Source organism: Rutidosis leptorrhynchoides, chromosome 2 (genome assembly GCF_046630445.1).
Source record: "Rutidosis leptorrhynchoides isolate AG116_Rl617_1_P2 chromosome 2, CSIRO_AGI_Rlap_v1, whole genome shotgun sequence".
Taxonomy (NCBI): Eukaryota; Viridiplantae; Streptophyta; class Magnoliopsida; order Asterales; family Asteraceae; genus Rutidosis; species Rutidosis leptorrhynchoides.
In genome coordinates this window covers 414,783,505-414,792,777 of record NC_092334.1, presented here as the reverse complement: position 1 = coordinate 414,792,777, position 9,273 = coordinate 414,783,505, and positions in this window count along the sequence as shown.

The following is a 9,273-nucleotide window of genomic DNA, read 5'->3' as shown; positions in this document are numbered from 1 at the left end:
TTCCAAATTAGATAATTTTGTCACAGCTCCAGCAAGTCAACTTCGACTTTTCATTCGAAACAACCTTATTATAACCTTGATTTATATGTGTACTCTTTTATTGTTATCGGGAAACCTTTTATATTCCATCATATTACCAGCAGACGTACCAACAACCTCGTTGCTCCTTGGTTTAAATCTCTCCGACAAATCACTATATATATCTGCTGAAGTCTCATCATGTACTCATTCGCACCTTGTAACGAGAACTGACATACCAATTACCGGGAATCAGCAATCAGTACCTTGAAAACTCACAGCATATCTACATCAACAGTTATATGTATAACATTCATCTCTTAGAATTATGATCTTCCATTCTGAAATTCTGAAAAAGCTGAAATACAGCAGCACAAACTGTACACGACCTTAACTGTCTAAAATTTGATGATAAAGAATGGAGTTTTGGAAACACTCAATAGAAAATTTAGTACCGGATATCGAATTATGCGAAACTATGAAGGAAGCCGTGGACAAATCACAAAGAATAAGTTTGACTTCAAAGAATCTAAATGATTCTGTTTCTGATGAAATCTTTAGCGAATACCTTGCTTTCGAATCTAAACCCTTACGGATAAATCTTCTTCATCATCCATCGATATTAGAAATTCCAAGATAACATCGTATCTTTCATTATAAATATCCTCCATATTTATGAAGATATTTTCATAATTATTCTTATCTGAAATCAATAATCTATTCATGCTATCAATGTTACATCATATAGAAACTGTTAGTTTCTATATTCTGTAAACTTTCGAGCTTAAAATATGAATGTTTTTGAAGTAGTGTTGGGAACTGATGCATGAGTTAGTATAATATAATGACACTTGATCAACGTGATTATATTATAGTAAGTCATGCTGAGTTTCTAATGAAACGTGATGATGGTTCATAGTAGATTATACCATCATCATGTGTCATGTTACATAACTCTTTCATTCTACATAACCTCCAAACATATCAAGAAGAATATATTCTTGATAGTTCTATCGTCTGTATTTTTGATAAATTTGAAAAGCAAATCGTGCTATCACGTTCCACCCTGCTTAGAACATTATAATCATTCAAAACTCTATATCTACAAATTCTGGACCATTATTCGTTTGACTTGGAGTCGGGAAGAGAAAACAAGAGCATGGAGCTCCGAAAAATAAAGGAAAATATAAAGCCGATCACAAACATAGGAATTACAAACCGTGTATATCAATGTTTATCGCCACATAAAGACACGGGAGAATCAAAAACACTATAACCCCAAGGGAGAAGTAGAAGAAAACAGATTCCTCCGGTGAAAGTTGGAAAAGGAGAATGATTGTGGTGATAGTCATGATAAGGACAAGGATCAGAACTGGATTAAGCATTTTCACAATCTTTTGGATGTATGAACTAAGAAAGAAAGTATAGGAATGGTGAGGATAATGGAACAGAAGAGCTTAATTTATAGTGGAAATATCATACAGAGTAATCGAGGCAGATCACCGTATTTAATTATAGAGATCTTAATTTCCTTACTCGCTGAAGAAGCAAATCTTTTAGATTTCGAAGATTTTCTTTAAATCCCTTGAATTTCGGAATTCAACCCTGACTACGTCAAAAGTTAAGACGCACCTTATTTTCTAAATTTAACCCTGTTTACGTCAAAAGCTAAGGAAAATCTTATTTTTCTTCAATTCACTCTTTTGCGATAGCTTCATTCGTATCCTTAGAATAATCGAATTATTTTATCCTTATTATTCAATGATGATAAACCTCTAATTATCCACTCATATTGGTCATGAAAACATTTTTATTGTTAGCCATGACCACCTCACTCAAATTTCGGGACGAAATTTCTTTAACGGGTAGGTACTGTGATGACCCAGGAATTTCCGACTAAATTTAAACTTAATCTTTATATGATTTCGACACGATAAGCAAAGTCTGTAATGTGAGTATCAGAATTTTTGAACTGTTTACATGGATAACATTTACCCTTCGACTATGTCCGATGATTCACGAACGATTGTGTGTAAATATATATATATATATATATATATATATATATATATATATATATATATATATATATATATATATATATATATTAAATTTTCAAATGTGTTATTATATAAAATAAGTATTACATAATTAATAATATGCAAGGTTAGTATATTAAATGTAATTACAAGTTAAGAATTAGTTGTATTAGTAATATTATTGTTATTTTCAATACTAATATTAATATTAGTATTATTATTATCATTAATGTTATTATTAATATTAGTATTATTATTATAAACATTATGATTAATAAATATCATCATTCTTGTTATTTATAATACTATTATTATTTATATTAATAATATTAAAAGAGTTATTATTATTAATATATATATTTATATTTATTAATTATTAATATTAATATTAATGATATATAAAAAATGGATAGTACACAGACAGTTTCCAAAATCAGTTGCAGATCACTCTCAACTTTTATCAATTTTTGTTTCTTGTCTACAATTTGTTATCTGTCAATTTCAAGGTACATTACAGAATAAAATTTATTCCTTATATAGATATATGCATTTGAGAAAGATAGAAAACTAAAAATAAGCTCGACACTCTGTACATTCATCTTTTTCACCATATTTTGATTTTGAATGAATTTCCAAAATGTAATAATGCAGTCTTGTTAGGAATCATCTATCTAAACTATCTGTAAGTTTTCAATCTTCAATTCTTTCTATCAATTTCTAATTTGAGAGTCAAAGTTTTGGTTTTCAAAGTCAACTAAGTGTTCTTGAATCAAATTCGAGTTTGTTTTGATATCTCCAGTTAATTTGATGATTCATAAAGTTTATAGGAATGATTTGCAACACAATTCATGTTGTAATCATAACCTATAACACTCTTAATCTAAAAATCAATTTTTGAGTTCTTGAGTTCTTCACAGTAATATACACTAACGTAAATTCGAAAAAAAATTCAAAAACTAAAAATGCAGAGTTGTTAGGAATCATTTACTTAAACTTCCTACAAAATCTCAAGTTCCAATTCTTAATAACGAATTCGAATTTGCGAGTCAAAGTTAAATTGTCAAAAGTCAACTGTTTTGTTCTTGGAGAAATTAGAGTTTGTTTTGATGTTTTAAGTTAAATTGATGATTTTGATAGATTTTAGGAATGATTTGAAACATGTTTCATGTTGTAAAGATTGTCCAAAACGAACTCAAAATTGAAAACAAATTTTTTTTTTCCTAGCTACCAGCAAAGCAGTAGGATTTTTTGTGTTTTTTTTTCTCATTTTTTTTATATCATGAACACATTTTTTTTTTGTTTCATGTTGTTTACAAGTCATAAATGAAAACCCAATCGATTGTTGTTGAGTTTTTGCCCCCTGTTTGATTTTAAACTTGGTGAAGAAGATGATGAACTAAGATGAAAGAAATACTAGATATGTATGTTTGGGTTGCCTTATAAGTCAGAAAAACATGGATGGCAAAATGGTTAAGTGTTTGCGGGTGGGCGAGAGGTCTCGAGTTCGAGCCCTGTTTGGGGCATTTTTTTTTTTAGAAAAGCTCTTTGAAGGTAGTTCTCATTTCTAAAATTAATATTATTATTATTATTGTTATTATTAGTAGTAATATAATTATTACTATTATTATTACTAAAATAAGAATTTATGATCATTTAATAGTATTGTTATTATGATTGTTATTATTAGTATTATAAATATTATTATCACCATATAAGTATGATAATCATTATTATCATTATTATTACTAGTATCATACTATTAGTATTATTATTATTACCCTTAGTCAGGTATTTTTACGATTATTAATTTTGCAAAACAAAAGATATATATGTAAATATATTATAACATAAAATATACTAATATTACATAAAAATTATGTTTCAACTAATATTATTGATATAACATTAATTAAATATCAAATAAGTATCATAATATATTATAAGAATAATTAAAACATAACAAATATATAAACTTAATTGATTTATACTATAATGTGTTAATACTTGATATAGGTTCTTGAATCCGAGGCCAATCCTGCATTGTTCAATGTCGTCATATGTATTTTTACTACAAAATACATTATAGTGAGTTTCATTAATCCCTTTTTAAATGCTTTTGCAATATATATTTTTGGGACTGAGAATACATGCGCTGTTTTTATAACTGTTTTACGAAATAGACACAAGTAATTGAAACTACATTCTATGGTTGGATTATCTAATCGAATATGCCCTTTTTTATTAAGTCTGGTAATCTAAGAATTAGGGAACAGACACCCTAATTGACGCGAATCCTAAAGATAGATCTATCGGGCCCAACAAGCCCCATCCAAAGTACCGGATGCTTTAGTGTTTCGAAATTTATATCATGTCCGAAGGAGGATCCCGGAATGATGGGGATATTCTTATATACATATTGTGAATGTCGGTTACCAGGTGTTCAATCCATATGAATGATATTTTTGTCTCTATGCATGGGACGTATGATTATGAGAAATGGAAGTATGAAATCTTGTGGTCTATTAAAATTATGAAAGGATTATTTATGTTAAACTAATGAACTCACCAACCTTTTGGTTGACACTTTAAAGCATGTTTATTCTCAGGTATGAAAGAAATCTTCCGCTGTGCACTTGCTCATTTTAGAGACATTACTTGGAGTCATTCAGGACATATTTCAAAAGACGTTGCATTCGAGTCGTTGAGTTCATCAAGATTATTATTAAGTCAATTATAGTTAGATATATTATAAAATGGTATGCATGCCGTCAACTTTCGATGTAATGAAAGATTGTCTTTTCAAAAACGAATGCAATGTTTGTAAAATGTATCATATAGAGGTCTAGTACCTCGCAATGTAACCAAATGTAATGTATTCGTCCTTGTGGATTAGGACGGGTCGTTAGACAAAAGACGTAGTAAATTGCATAGCTGAAAACTTAATGGTGCGATTGATAACACTGAATGGCTAAGCGTTGAATGGTTCATAATCTGAATGATTTAAAGGTTCTGAATGAGTTTGGTTCTGGTTGACAATAAGTTGTTTGATAATCACTTTGAATGAGTAATGTTAATGATGTAAAATTACCTTATTAACCTTTATATGAATAAAAGCTAGAATATGGTTGTTTAATAAATCTTCTTATATTAAAGATGATATTACATAAAATTTATTTATTTAATGTTAATAGAGTATTTGACCTCTGAATGATTCAACACTAAATATCTGAATCGTTCATCATCATATGTCATTAAGATGTCGGAAATAAACGCGTTGAATGATGAATGGTTCATCGTTCAACACTAAATCATTATATTAAAAGGTGAACAAAAACACCATAAGTGATATTGACAATTCACTTTATTTTGGCATAACTACCATAGACGACTACACAAGTGTTTTCTCACATTTTAGTCTCATGCATGTCCCGATATGTATCGTAAGTTCAACACATTTTGTTAAAAATTTTTATAACTGTTTAAATATTATAAACCTATCCCAGAGCAAAAATATCTTTATAAAACATAAAGCCGTTAATTAAATAAAATAAAATTTTTAATTATTAGGGCTTTTCATTAACATGCATAAGTATATTACACATATAATAACATTAGAGATTGATTTTCTGATGACGGTTGTTCAATTGTATAATGGATATATTCACCTTAGCGTCATTTCTAAAAGATCTCGTCAATACACTCATCTTAAAACTCTCATTTCAACATATCATCTTCGACCTCTTTTGTCCGTATAAAGACTTTATCTACTAAAAAAACTCGGAAGTATCCTTGTTAAAAAGATAAAGGCTACTTCATCTGCTGAAATAAAAAAGAGGCGGGAGAAAAAAAATGAGAGAAAGAAAGGGATAACACGTTGCTAGCCCACATTCTAATCGTTATAACCATGACGATGGGTGTTATGGGTGCTATGGCGCTCTTGATGGCTTGTCCATGCTTATGACGCCATGAGGATGGCAAGTCATGCCGAATCTTATGGCAGTCATATGTTGGTCTTAAATCATACAATGTTTTGAATCTAACCGTATTCAATTATTTTAACAAATACTAGTGAAGTACAAAATACTGGTGAAATATAAGGACCATGCTTCAGTATATAATGATTTTTTAATGAGGAAAATTTTAAGAAGTTGCTATATACTCCGTATTTCCATAAATTTGAAGATGAAGAATTGGGCATGGTTCGAGAAGTTTCTTAGGTTGTTTTGACTCGAGTGGTTAAACCTAACACTGTTAGCCGGTTGAGTCTGATTCCCGATCCAACCGCGTTATAAATATGACGAAACTGACCCTAATATTTATTTGTTTCAACGAGAGATGACACGATGGATCGAATATAAATCGAGTGGTCCCATATCATTTATTCATATCCCATATTCATATTCATATCAATTAAATTTTTTGAATCTTTATTCATATCTATTTAAATATAATTTATCCACCTATATTCGTATTCATTAGAGTAAACGGGTTAATAGATATTCATTAGATGTTAAGTGTTTCTAAATATATTTCTATTTATGAAATGAATTCATCAAACTACTTATGTAATGTATGTAAGATATATAAATTTAAATTTATTCATGTAATTGTATTTTCACAATTTATATTTTCGATAACATATATATGTTATAATTCAGTAGGCTTATAACTACCTTTAATGGTTATAAGAACAAAGAGAGAAAAAGAGAGAAGAAAGAGAGAAGAAATATTGATATTGATATTTCAAGAGAAATGGTACACCTTAAATGGCTACCATACATGTCTATTTATAGTATAAAATATTACTATGCAAGAAATATAATAATAATAAAATTAACATCCAATCTAGATATTTTATAACACTCCCCCTTGGATGACAATTTTATTAGAGAATAACTAGTACTGCCTCGTTAAAAAACTTACTAAAGAAAACCCATTGGGATAAAACTTTAGCTAAGGGAAAAAGAGTGCAGCATAGAGTTGACTCCCCCTCAAGTAGGCAACGCCTGAGTTGTTACATCTTCTGAACATGCCTCATGCCAATATTATGAACGTGTGTTCTGAAAATAGCAGTTGGCAGTGCTTTGGTATAAAGATCAGCAGAGTTGTTGATTGAAACGTATCTCATTTTAATCTGGTTGTCTTTTACGAGATCTTGAGTATATGAGAAGAATCTGAGGTTTTCATCTGAAACTGTATCATCTAAATCTTTTATGTACAAGTTTAGCCCCTGTGATTTGTCTACAGTCTCTTTCATGGTTTGCTCAAACCCTTGTTTCAATTCCTATTCCCTTGTAGTCTTTTCTGAGCCTTAACAACATACCATTCTTTTCCATCAAACTTATGACCGTTAAGACCGTCTATGGCTTTGGCGCCTCGTCAGTATTTATATTTTGTTCAGTCACTTTTGATACTCTTCTTTCATTTGTATTATGCAAGCTGCATTATCTTCATATATAGTTGTTGGTGAAGATAGTTGTTAGTCTTTTATAGCGTTCTAGTCCACAAGAATCAATAATGATTTGTGTCATTGATCTCAACCAAACACATTTTCGAGTAGTTTCATATAATGCAATCACTTCGTCATGATTTGATGATGTTGCAACAAGTGTTTATTTTAAGAACGCCATGATTTTGTGGTACCTCTATTTAGGAATACATATCGAGTTTGAGATTTATCTTTATGAGGATTTGATAAATGACCTGCATATACATAATCAACCAAATCTTGTTTTAAAACGTTAGAATAAAATAATTTTAAATCAGCAGTTTCTCAAGGGTATCAAAATATGTGTTTGTCCCATTCCAATGTCTTTTTGTAAGGGCTGAGTTGAACCTTGTCAACAAAATAACTGCAAAAGAAATGTCAGGTCTTGTACAATTTGTAAGATACATAACAGTCCCAATTGTACTAATATATGGAACTTCTGATCCGTTAATATCTTCATGATCTTCACGGGGATGAAATGGATCAGTGTCAATATTGAGTGATCTAACAACCAATTGGTTTTATCTTTAAAAAAAATGTTTTAAAATCTTTTCAGTATAAGTTGTTTGATGTAAAAGTAGACCATTAGGCATATGCTCAATTTGCAATCCAAGGTAATACTTGATTTTTTCAAGATTTTTTATTTCAAAATAATTCTTTAGAAGTTGAATAATTTCATAGATTTCTTTATTTGTACCTATGATATTAAGATCATCAACATAAACAGCTATGATCACATATCCGGACATTATTTTTATAAAACATACGTGCAAAATAAGTTTATATGTATACCCTTTTTTTATCAAGTAGTCATTTAATCGGTTATACCACATACGTCCCGTTTGTATAAACCCATTTAGAAATCTTTGTGATTTAATGGAATATATTCCCTTGGGGTTTACATTAGATGCTTATGATACCTTAACCCTTTAGGTATATTCATATATATCACTATTAAGTGATTCATACAGATAAGTAGTAACAACATTCATGAGATTCATTTAAATAACTACCAGGTTGATTAAGTATCTAATAAGTAATTGTATCCATTACAGGAGGATAAGTTTTCCTCCTAATTCATTTCTGGTCATTGTGAGAAATATTGAGTTACAAGTCTAGTTTTGCCTTGTAACTTCATTTGCACATTTTTTTTTTCGGATAAAAATTCATTTGTATCCCATACGTTTCACATCTTTAAAAGTGATAACGATTGATCCGAAAACTTTTCTTTTATCGAGCAATTCTAATTCAGCTCGTATTGCTCCTTTCCATTGAGCTCAATCATGTCCATTTTGTATATTCAATGACAGATTTTAGTTCCAGATCTTCATCTTTATTCATGATGTCATTGTAACATTATATGAAAATATCTCATAGAGATTTTAATTTCATTTCGGTTCCATAATATTGCATAATTTATCGCAATTTTAGTATTTACATTTATCAATATCCTCTGCAGAAGGAATATTGATTTGTGGTTCTTCTTGAACACTTTCTTTTACCTCATTATCAGCTGATTTTTTTTTCGAGGATTTTTATCTTTGGAACCAATTGATCTTCCACGTTTGATGCGTGGCAAAGACTCAACAGTGACATTATTGCCAGCTTTTGGAATTTCAGTTCGAGCTGGAGCATTTATCGCTGGTATATATGATTTAGTCACTTTTTTATATCTGTAAATGCATAAAGTAATTAATTTGCAAGTTTTTTGCATATGCATTATTTTTG